This window comes from Miscanthus floridulus, chromosome 15 (genome assembly GCF_019320115.1).
Source record: "Miscanthus floridulus cultivar M001 chromosome 15, ASM1932011v1, whole genome shotgun sequence".
Taxonomy (NCBI): domain Eukaryota; kingdom Viridiplantae; phylum Streptophyta; class Magnoliopsida; order Poales; family Poaceae; genus Miscanthus; species Miscanthus floridulus.
This window is the reverse complement of record NC_089594.1, coordinates 8456656-8469251: the sequence shown is the minus strand read 5'-3', so window position 1 is coordinate 8469251 and position 12596 is coordinate 8456656. Positions and strand designations below refer to the sequence as shown.

At 41.4% G+C, this 12596-nt stretch overlaps 1 long non-coding RNA gene across 1 annotated transcript; it reads left to right on the top strand.

Annotated features, from left to right (window-relative positions):
- The first annotated feature begins 5483 nt into the window (after positions 1 to 5483).
- Positions 5484 to 6014, top strand: LOC136507899 (uncharacterized). The gene is made up of 3 exons (XR_010771778.1): positions 5484 to 5622; positions 5713 to 5823; positions 5930 to 6014. It is a non-coding gene; the product is annotated as an uncharacterized lncRNA (long non-coding RNA).
- The last annotated feature ends 6582 nt before the right edge of the window (positions 6015 to 12596 follow it).

The following is a 12596-nucleotide window of genomic DNA, read 5'->3' as shown; positions in this document are numbered from 1 at the left end:
AATAAGATAGCATCTTCTGGAAGATATGATCAATGTTCATTCCTAGCTAATACTTCACATGAGTGGTCTTCTTATGCCAGCCACACAGATATTAGTTTGTGAATGCATTTAGTTAGCACCAGCTCTGCTTCAACAGTTGAGTATGTAGCCATATACTTTGACAGCTCAGCCTTACTTCTTTTTATTCGTTGATACGGTGTATTGTGCTCCAGCTTTAGTTTGTAAATACATGGATTTCCATGAGTCTAGGTCTCGAGTGTCTGCTCAATACTTGCAGACAGAACAGAACAATGGGTGATTACTACCTGCTTTCAGTTTTGGATACAAGCCATATGTGAGTCTGACTTGTTCTTAGTAGTTACCCCTTTTTAACCTTTTGATAAAAAAAAACAAGTAGTTGAGCAGTACATACAGTACTTACTAGTAGAGAACAAAAGTGGCAGATTCGGCCCAAAATCTCTTGGAATCCGAGGGATTCATAGCTCAGATCGTACAAAATCATGCTTTAAGCTGCAAGTAATCCGGCTGTCAGTGTCTCAGCGAGCACATCACCGTGGTAATTATAAACATGCAGCAACTTTTCACCCTCCCCCTCTCTCCCCAGCTCCTAATCATGACCTCAAATCTTTTATTTTCCCTTGTTGGCAAGCAAGCAGGAATGATGCCAGCATAGTACGTAGTTGCCTAGGCCCTAGCCGAAGCAGAGCCTTTTTGCTCTTTGGGTAAGCACAAGACAAAATGTACATGGCATATGGCGACATGGCTTTGTTCCGCATCATGAGGCATCATTGGCCATGCTGCTGCCATTGTGCCTGAGAGGAGCAAGCTATCATGATTCATGATCCTTGGGCGTCCATGGCGACAACCCTCCAAAGTGCAGGATCAATTAGAGGATGGATGGATCGGCCAGGCTAATGAGCGTCCTTGATTGCAGAATCATGTGCTCTTTTTTTCCATTTTACAACCAAGTATTGCAATCCTCCTTGATAAACTGCCTGCTACTACATGCCTGCAACTGCAGTGCCAGCATTGCAGAAAGCCAGAAACACACACACGCAGCGCCGCAGTGGCAGGCGAGGCGAGTGGACACTGGACAGCGGTGCCTGCCTCAGTGTCTCTGCTGGTTTGCCATCAAATCGCCGTGGTGGTGGCCGTCTGAAACTCTGATGAAAGCCTCTTAACCTGATCAAAGAAACAGAGTTGGAGTTTCTTTGATCAGCCAGTAGCTAATCAAAGAAATAGAAAGACACCCAGCTGATGCTAAATCATGCTGTGGAGTTTTATAAAATCCTCTTTGCAGAGGAAGAAGTATAGTCTGCTTAGGGCCCAGTGTACACGCTGACTTAGGACATGTTTGCATCCCATTGTCTAGAATTCTTATCCATATTCACATAAGCGCCTGTTAGTAAGGAATCCATTTCTATGACTGCCTGCCCTCTTTTCCTCGAGACAAATGCCACAGAAAATAGAAGTATTTTCAGAAGACCAATTCAATTTGTCACAGATTATACCCATCTAGAATGTTTCAATCAATTTTAATATATCAACAAGATGTAATTTTACAACATGTAAGGCATGAAAACTTAAAATATCTAGAGCCTGGACGACTGCATAGAAAATGTTATTTTTATATTTTTCAAATGGTCTGATCAGTTCTCTATATGATAGTGGTCGTTTACTGCACTAAATAAAGATCATAAGGGAAATCATGGAACAGCTGTTAGAAATCAAATTAAAATAAATATTACCTAGCTTCATCCTGTCTTTGCAAGAATATTTTAGAATGGACTAAAGTGGATCAAGTTTGGCTGTGCTGCACTGCAGTGCTTTGCAATAATCCTACAAAGTCTAAACGTTATTGGCTAAACTTTCATTTTGCGGGCTGTTTGAACTTGAGTATGCAAATGCCTTTGTGTAGTCATTCCTGCCAATATCAAGAGGTACCCTACCCTCCTGATATAAAAAATGATCTTGTATGCCATAGCTTCAGGCATGATGAAGGAGGCAGTGACCAAGTCTGTTGCTTATATATAATATATGGGTCCCACAATGTGTTAGTCCATCTTGCCATAAGCTTTGTTTGTATAGCTTTCTTGTTGGTTTATATGGCATCTGGTGCATGTGGCAAGATAGAGTATCCGGTGATAGAATTTTAGATTTAAAATCGAATTGTGGCTGCAAGAAACTTCCAACACAAGAACGGTCAGTATCGTTTCAGATATTCTGTCCTATTATTGTGCTCAAACTACTCAGGCTGTGTTTCCTACAATGCAAAGCCTAGGTTTACATGGTGATTGGAGACTACAGAGATATCATTCTCTGGGCCGCTACTAGTACCACTAGTACTACTACTACTAGTACTACTACAAGTACTACTACTACTAGTACTACTACTAGTACTACTACTAGTACTAGTACTACTACTTGTACTACTAGTACTACTACTTCTACCACTAGTACTACTACTTCTACTACTTATACTACTTTTTTTCTTGCATCTCTTAGAACAAGGCATAATGTCGCGAACATCAAATAGTGCATCCCGATGCCCCGTGAATGATGAGCAGCCATCCCATGGAGAGCAAGAACTAGATGACCAGCTTACTCTGGAGCAGTTCGATAACGAGTTAGAAAAGGGTCTAGAAGTGATGCTTACTCAGGAGGACCTTGTCGATGATGAGGATCCAGTGGGGGGAGCCCAGGGAAGAGAAGGCGGAGAGGATGCCCAAGGCGAAGAAGAGGATGATGATGACGATACTTCATCAGGGGGATATGTAAGTCCCGAGGATCCTTTCCCACAAGAACCCAGACGGAGGCCAACGGAGGACGAGTTGGACAAGTATTTTGATCCGAATGACGAGGTACGGATAAAGCCTTAGTAGCTTGTAAATTTGGCTAATGCTATGGCTTTATGTTACCTCTGCTAACACTTTTGACCTGCCGGATACACAGGTCGTCCCTACTCAACCTCTGAAAAGATGACGTCAGCCTCTGGCTCGTCTTGCCGGACAATATGTAGCGGGGCAAAGGAGATCAGAGGAAGGAGCCATAGGTACTCACAATGAGGCCTCCGCTCCACAACCTTAGGACACAACCACGACTGAGACTACCCAGCCAAAGAGGAAACGAGGGGGGATTAGAAAGCCAAACCAATATCACGACAAGGTATGCTATGTGATAACGGAGGTCGGACCAGACGAGCAGATCCTTGAGCCATATACATACAGGGCAAAATTCCGTAATCACATCGGGTTTGTAGTTAGAGATAAGTTGAACCCAGCTATCCGTAGCTAGAATCTTGTACCTATGAGCCAAAAGGTAGACCTATGGGAGAAGCTAAAGCAGAACTTCAAGTTTCCAAAGGGAACGCACGAGTTGGTACAACAAAATGCTTTTAAGATAATGGGGCAGAGCTTCCAACGTTGGCGGTCAGATCTGAACAAGAACTTTATCCAACAGAAGTTAACTCCTTTCCACGAGTATGGCAACATAACTCCTCGTCAATGGGAGGAGCTCGTGGCTGAGAAGACTTCAGAGGCATCATTGTCCCTCAGTGCCCGTAACAGCGAGCAGGCGAAGAACCAACACTACCCTCGTCTAGGCCCCGGTGGCTACGCTGGGAAGCAAGAGGTCTTTAGGAAGATGGACGCAGAGGCCGAAGCTGCCGGGAATACGGAAGTGCCAAAGTCGAAGCCACGCCTTAAACAGTGGATATACACAAGGAGTGTCGATTCATCCGGTAGTAGCCTCAAGTTTGGTAAGCCAGAGACCGGAGCGGTAGTATAAAAAATACTGAAACTTGCTGAAGACAAGGAGAAGGGCGCATTCAACCCTTCTAGAGAGAGGGACGAGCTTACCGTTGCCTTGGGAAACCCTGAGCACACAGGACGCACTAGGGCGCTAGGGAAGAGGATGTCCTGGAAGCACGGATTCATAGAGGAGAGGCACATGTACAAGAAATATGGCAGAGACCGAGAGTCTAATCTTGAGCGCCAAGTGAAGGCTCTAGTTGAAAAGATGTTGGTGGAGAAAGGACTATCTACGATGGAGCCACAGACACCAATGGGGCCGCCCAGAGAACTAGTGGTAGTTGGCAGCCCTCCGGATGTTCCCAGCAGTCAAGGTTCCAATGCAACCGAAACCCCCATCGATCGCATACGGGCGCCAACCAGTTGTAAATTGGTGGTTCCGATGGGCAGGCAAAATGTGATCATTGAGGTGGCAACGGGCGTGGCACATCCTCCGGGCGGCACGTGGCACAATAGGGACATCCCACAGGATTACACTCGGGTCAAGGTGCATACCGTGAAGCCCGAGTTCATGACTTAGAAGATAGAACACCCTACTCCCGAGGGGCTCATGTTACTCGGAGACGTCATGAACCAGTTCATCCTCTGGCATAGACGGGACATTGTATTGACCGAGTCTTCGCCAACTCCGACTGAAGTTCATCCTCGGGAACGACTCATCGAGGACGGGGAGGTATACTCACCGGCCCATGACCATGACCACCACACGCTAGAGACTTCTCCACCTCGTACCGAGCAAGGGCATGATGACATGCCACATCCTTCTCCACCTCGTATCGAGCATGGGCATGATGACATGCCACATCCTTCTCCACCTCGTACCGAGCAAAGGCATGATGAGGTGGAACATTCTTATCAACAAGCACAACCGATACATGAATAACAAGTGTCTCATGAACAGCAATTGCCTCGTGAATAGCCGATACGTGAAGAACAAGTGGCCCCTAGAGCAGGTGATGCACAAGTTGACAAGGACGTGCCCGAATGGGAAGCTTGAAACAAAATCCCAATCAAGATAAGGCCATCGTATGTGGGCATTAATGACGTCTCGTCGGTGCACAAGTGGATGGCTCATGACCAGTTCAAGCCTAAGAACCAAGTAAAAGAATTCAGAGCACCAGCTTTTGAGGAGGGCACCACTGAGGAGGGCACCACTAGCAAACTGCACAAAAGGGTTTAACAAGTATCCAGCTGTTGATAACCTCAAATGGTCAGATGATTGCCCGAATAAATATGAAAAAGGCAAGAACTTCCTACCAAACCGAGTCATACAGTGCTTGCCTCGTGGAATGAGAAAGTTCCACGATTGGTACTTGCGTTCTCAGATAACAGAACTAGAAATCTTACAAGCATGGATCCCTGCCGGCACATTTGGAGCCCTAGGTGGGCAAATTGCCATTGAGTTTAAGGATATCTAGGCATGCTTCCACCTCGGACGAATGGAAATGAATCTGATTCGCATATGGTGCTTGTAAGTCCTTGCCCTCTCGATATGATATGAATGTAATCTTTTAATTTTGTTGTAACTAACCCGCGCCGTGATTTGTAGAATGCAAGCGGACTTTGTGAAAAAGAGGCCAGCTCTGAAACACGGGTATATAGACCCTTCACCTATAGCATCAACAAATTTTAATTACCCTAAAGAGTGGAAACTAGATTGTAAAGAACTAGGAGCTGGAAAGACACTTAAGAAGAAAGAGGACATCAGGAACAAGAAAATATTGGAAGAGTACCTCAAGGTTGCGGCATACATTGCCCTATGTTTTAAAAATCTCCAACAACACAATAATATATGGATACCATACCACTTCAAGTAAGTTCGACTGTATACTTAGCTTTGTTCAATATACTTTGTTCGATGCAAAAGAGCTTATGTGTTCCTTCTATGACTAAATTCATGCAGCGATCACTGGATTTGCATAGGCGTCTGGCTCTCACATAGCATGGCATGGGTCTTTGATTCAGCGGATTTCCCAGTCGAGACATACAAAGACTTCATAACGATTGTCAAGACGTATATATATTGACAATCCTCATTTTAGCTACTATGTTTGTATACATACTTGTAAGGTTCAATGTGGGATACTAACAAGTTGCATTTGCTAAAACCATTGGAATAGGGCATTCAGGCACTATGTCTAGGAACATAAGGGGAGGCATCATCCAAATAGAAAGGAAAAGTTGTATGTCAAAACTCTATGTGCGGTAAGTGTCATTTACTTTGGTACTCCATATATTACGTGTCTATCAATAGGATTACTTAACATCTCCATATGCAAAACACACAGTGTTTCAAGCAGAAGCTTGGGAGTCTACATTGTGGATACTACACATGTATTATGATGAGTACCATCGGTGGCTACAACAGAAACCCCAATCTGGTAAGTTTGAACCTCTTCGCTCGTAGTATGAAAAGTTCGCATATGTTGTGATATAGTAAACCTAAACTCTTTCTCTTGTAGTTGGAGAAAGATAAAGACACGAGAAGGAACCCATACAAGGATGATGAGCTCTTAGAGATGGTCGGCGACCTTTGCAACTTTATAATGGACCAGATTGTGTATCATAAAGGCACTTACCATCATCTTCTTTCCAACTTAGGTAGTAATCCTTTGTACCAATACCTTCGGGAGACTGATAGGTTAGCCCTAGGCCGTTGATGACAATGTGGACTTGTGGTATGATTTGGATAATACTTTGAAACGGTTTGGACTTTGTTTTGCATGTGGACTTGTGGATATCTTAATGGACTATGTTGTAATGATGGACTTCATAATGGACTATGTTGTAATGATGGACTTTTGTGAATTATGATTTGTGATGATGGTCTTGTGTTTATGGATGTATATATGTATATTTGTGGCGGTCAGATTCAAATTTGAATTATATATATAAATGTGGTCAGATTTGAATTTGAATTATTTTTTTGCTGGAAAATCCACTGTAGGGGCGCTTCTTGATTGAACCGCCCTTGCAAATACACACAGCAGGGGCGGCTGGTGATACAGCCGCCCTTAAAGAAGTACACTACAGGGGCGGCTGATATTACCAGCCGCCCTTACAGAGGGAACTGTAGGGGCGGCGGAAAACACCAGCCGCCCCTACAGAGGGCACTGCAGGGGCGGTTAGGAAACCGCCCCTACAGAGGCACCCTCTGTAGGAACACCCTAGGAAGGGCCGCTGGTGCAGCCGCCCCTATAGAGGCTCTAGAGCCGCCCCTACAGTAACATTCTGTAGTAGTGTATAGTAGCTTTTTTTCTACATCTCATAGCTCACAACAGCTTTTTGATAGCCCTCAACTGAACCAAGCAACCCTGAATTTCTTTAGTTTGTATGTGTGTTAAGAATTAAGGAAAGGCATACATGTTTCACTAGCTATTATTATTGTTTTCATCTTTTTTGAGAGGTACAATTATTTTTCTTAGCTGAACATTCATATATTGATTTTCTTTTCTAGACCATATGACCTTAGCATATGTTTATTGATTAACTTGTCTTCAACATTTTTGTTGGAATTTTGCAACAGGTCAAACAGGAATGGGTGCCTACTTAAAGCATAAAATGGACACACAAGGGAGACAGATTACTAAGGAGCTATGCTCGTACACATTGATTCTGCATGTATATTCACATGTCTCAGCAAGTATTTGTTGTATCATATATTTGCATACAAGTACGCCATCTTTTAATTTTATTTGCATTTTTGCATGCTCTCTCCTTGTATGGTTAGCCATATGGGTGTGATTTGACATATTTCTTTGTGTACTTCACTGCATATGAACATTGAAATTCACTTGAACCTTCATAGACCAAATCAGGAGTTATCTGAAAATTTGTTGATGCATATGTATATCACTATATCAGTGCTGTGTGTAGTTGCGCATGTATGTGATCAATTAGAACTAATGGGGTAATTTTCCTCCTTTGTTTTAGAATGCAGCCCAGTATAAAAGGAGGACGAAAAGTTTTGCCATACAGATCAAGTTCGTATTTTGTTTGTCGATGCATGGTAGTCATTTATTGATATACGTTTGTATGTTATAGATAAGTACTTGTAGCTACCGTCAATGAATCCAGTGTGTCCAAATCTGCATGTGTAATCTTATATTTGTTTACTACTAATATTTGTTTTCCTAGCCTTGGCATTGAGATTATTCTTCTTTTGTTTTGTTTTTGTAATTCCTCAGAGAAGATGCGGATAGCTAAAATATGTCTCAGAAGGGTCTTACCATAGACACATTTTAGCAATCCACGTCTCTGATGATCCTACTTCAAAGGCACATTTTGTTAAAAACGTGTCTCTGGTGAGAGTCATGACAGAAGCGTAATTCTGACGTGTTTGATATCTTCACGTCACAGATGCAAATTCTCTAGCACATTTTTACACGTATCACATCAATGTGACATGAGGGGCGCCAGCAAAAGTTATTGAAGTAGGAACTATCATATCATTGTCTATAGACAATACTCCCTCTGTCCCCAAATAAATCAATTTCTAGAATCCATGCAAGTCAAAAATATCTTAAGTTTAACTAACTGTATCAGAAAGACTAATAACATCTATAACATAAACTGAGCATATTATGATAATATATTCTAGGTATATCTAATGATACCAATTTGATGTCATAAATCTTGCCTTTTTTTCAAAAGTTTGACATAAGACAACTCTAGAAATCTATTTATTTAGGAATAGGGGGAGTAATTAATGTTATACTAAGCACACATCACAATTTGTTAATTATCTATAAAAGGTTACATATATAAGCTGCTACATATACAGCTTGTACATTAGTTACAAATAATATATTTCAATTCTATGCATATAAGTTTAAACACATACAGTATCCAATATGAAACCTAGTTTTGTAGATCTTGAGGCAAGGAACACAGCTAGCAGTGCAAACTTATTCACAAACATAGACATGAGGAGTGAGTAATGGTCGTTTATTTAGGAAAAAATTTAACCATTTTCCGCTGATACTAGAAAGGACACGTGGTAGAAAACTATAGACGGTTGGATCAAGTTGTCACATCCAATTTTAAGGATAAAATGGGATGCAAAATCTTATGTGTGCCCAGAGATCAGTCACATACATAAGCCAACAAATTATGAATAGTATCATCACAAGTGTTTATTACATCACGAATAATAAGACAGAGTCTTCACATAAATATAGCGGAAGTATCAAAGAAAAGATATCTCGCGGAAGCTCCATTTCACAGGGACGTCGACTAGTTGACCACAAGTCTAGGAGTACTCAGGAACGTTGTCATTACCATAGCCGTTTGTTACCCATCTGGGATTTTTATCCAAATGATGAAAATAAACAAGCGTAAGTACATGTCGTACTCAACAAGTGTAACATGGGGGTTCATGAGGCTCAAAAGGCTTGACATAGGTTTAACAGCATTCAACTTTTAGGTGTCACAATTTTAGCATAAGAGTAGCAACAAGTCGGTTCAGTCCGAAAGCATAACACATGATCAATGTAACGAGAATAATGAATAGCATAAACAGATAATTCTTTGTGTTCATCTATTCCGTAAATGTTCTAAGGCCGCTCATGACCGTGAGCACGGTTGATATACCAGTTTTACACTCTGCAGAGGTTGTACACTTTCACTGTGAGTTGTGATTTACCCTTTCGCCCGAGGTCGCGAGCCTCTTAACCCACTACCAAGGAAGGTCGGCAGGGTTCACTATGAAGCTTTTGAAAGGTTCGCCTAACAAGTTAGGGCCATTAGATTCACTCCGCAAACAGATATAGAGCCCCCCTTCCCGATGGCACAATGATGCATAGCCTATACTCATGGGGACAGAGGCCGCACTATACCCAATTCGTCAAGCCATTCTTACGCCAATAAAGGTAACCTCTAACAAGCTAGAAAAGGTCCTCATACTGAGCTAAGGTCAGAGCCATATAGCCCTCACAGCTATACTATAAGTTTCGGATGATCACTTACAGATAAGTCCTTAGGGAGAGGAATCTAAATACTCCAGCCCCCTATTTCCAAGCTGCTAAAAAGTCATATTTTAATGTTTATTGCATATACCATTAGTCAAGTTACAAGATCATGGTTTAATTGAGCACTAGCAAAGCTACCCAATGCATATCCCGTAGGTGACAAGGTATAAGTTCAATTCTAGGGAATTCCTATCTAGATGACACATGCAACATGAATTTAATGTATTAAAGCAAATAGGAAACAAGGATGATCCCATGCTATACTTGCCTTGAACAAAGTACTCCTGCTTATCCTACTCGTTAAAGTAGTACCCTTGATCTCCCATGAATTGCACACCATCTATACTCGATAATCACAGCAACATATAACATCCAGAAGCAATCATGCATAGCAAACAAAAGCTATAGATTAAAACAGTACACCAACAGCATAAAACCAAGATGAAAAGTTTGGAAAATGAATCTACGTCTTTCTACGAACACACAAACACGAAGATCACAAAAATTGGATTTAAAATGAAGAAGTTATGAATTAAACAAGATTTCCTATATTAAAATAATAGATTAAATCTAACCTCAAAGTTTAAAAGTTGAAAACATGCTTAACAGTAGTATGAACATGTAGATTACTTAATTACAAACCTAACACAACTTGAACCGATCAAATCGGAGTTAAAACAGAGATTTTATGGCTAAAACAAATCTAGTGGCAAATCTGTAAATAGCTGAAAACGTATTTTAGATCTAACCAAACCAAAGTACGTTTTCTAAAGAAGAAAACAAAATCTGAAATGACGCTTTGGATTGCAGGTTAAGTCTCAGATAATTGTAAGGGTGTTTTTGCAAAACTCGCAGCGAAGGGGTATCGGCCATCCGCGGCCGCTGGATTAGATCTAGATGACCGAGATTGAATTGGGCAGATGTACGTGGCCGACGGCGAGGAGATTGGCGGCGGTGCCATGGCCGAACAAAGGGAGCTCCAATTTAGGATCCAACTCCAACTCCACTGCATTGATAACGAAGCCCAAATTTAGTCGCTTGAATTCAGCACACAACTCACTTGACATAGGTGCCACTTGCACCTCATTGGCATAACTCTTCCTGCTAAGAGCATCGGCAACAACATTTGCCTTTCCAGGATGATGGTGTACCTCCAGTTCATAATCTTTGATCAACTCTAACCATCGACGCTGTCTCATATTCAGATCTATCTGAGTGAAAATGTACTTTAGACTCTTGTGATCAATATAGATGTCACTCTTGTGTCCAATGAGATAGTGCATCCATATCTTCAAAGCATGAACCACAGCTGCTACTCCAAATCATTAGTAGGATAGTTTAACTCATGCTTTCTCAACTATCGGGAAGCATAGGCCATTACTCTTCCATCTTGCATAAGAACACATCCAAGACCTTGACGAGATGCATCACAATAGATTGAAAAACTCTTGCTCAAATCTGGCAAAACTAATACTGGGGTTGTAGTCAATCTCTTCTTCAATTCTTCAAAGTTAGCCTGACATTTCTCGGACCACACAAATTTGGTATTTTTCTCCAACAAAGCTGTCATAGGCTTGGTAAGTTTAGAGAAACCTTCTATGAACCTTCTATAGTATCCAGCCAATCCCAAGAAACTCTAAATCTCTCCCACAATGGTTGGTGGTTTCCAATTCAGTACATCTTTCACCTTGCTTGGATCTACTGTGATTCCCCCATTAAAGACATGGCCTAGGAAAGAAACTTTCTTCAACCAGAATTCACACTTTCTTCGATTAGCATACAACTTGTGTTCTCTGAGCTTTTGCAGGACCAACCTTAGATGTTCAGGGTGCTCTTCTTCCATTTTGGAGAATACCAATATATCATCGATAAATACCACCACAAACTTATCCAGGAACTCCATGAATACCTTATTCATGAAGTACATAAAGTAGGTAGGTGCATTGGTCAAACCAAAGGACATAATGGTGTACTCGTACAAACCATACCTTGTAGTAAAAGTTGTCTTGGGTTTGTCAGTTGTACGAATCTTCAACTAATGATAGCCAGAACGAAGATCAATCTTAGAGAAAACACATGCACTCTCAACTAATAAAACAAATCATTAATTCTAGGCAACGGATACTTGTTCTTTATAGTAACCTCATTGAGTGACCAATAATCAACACATATCCTCTAAGTACCATCATTCTTGTCAACAAATATAACCGGTGCTCCCCAAGGTGATGAACTAGGACGAATGAAACCTTTCTCCTATAACTCCTTTATTTGTTTCTTAAGTTCATCTAGTTCGTTAACCCCGATTCTATATGGACACTTAGCTATAGGTGCAGTTCTAGGTAATAATTCAATAATAAACTCAATGTCACGGTCAGGTGGCATACTTGGCAAATCATCAGGGAACACATCTGGAAATTCATCCACCACTAGGTCCTCCTTGTTGATGTTATCATCAATCTGGTTCACTGTGGCTGTCGGCTGCTTCTGCACTAGAACATCAACACTAATTCTTTCCCCATTTGGTGCGATCACAACAACCACCTTCTTCTTACACAGAATCACTACTTGTTGTTGCATCATCCAGTCCATACCCAAAATCACATCAATACCAGATGTTCTCAACACAATGGGGCTCACTTTGAACTCTACCCCCCTTAAGGATAGACTAGTAGAAAGACAATGATAGGAAGCTTGCATATTATCTCCTGGTGAGTTTACTAATATAGGATCTTTCATGGCACATAAGGGGATGCTATTATTTCTAACAAATGTTTGCGATATGAATGAATGCGAAGCTCCAGAATAAAAAAGAATAGTG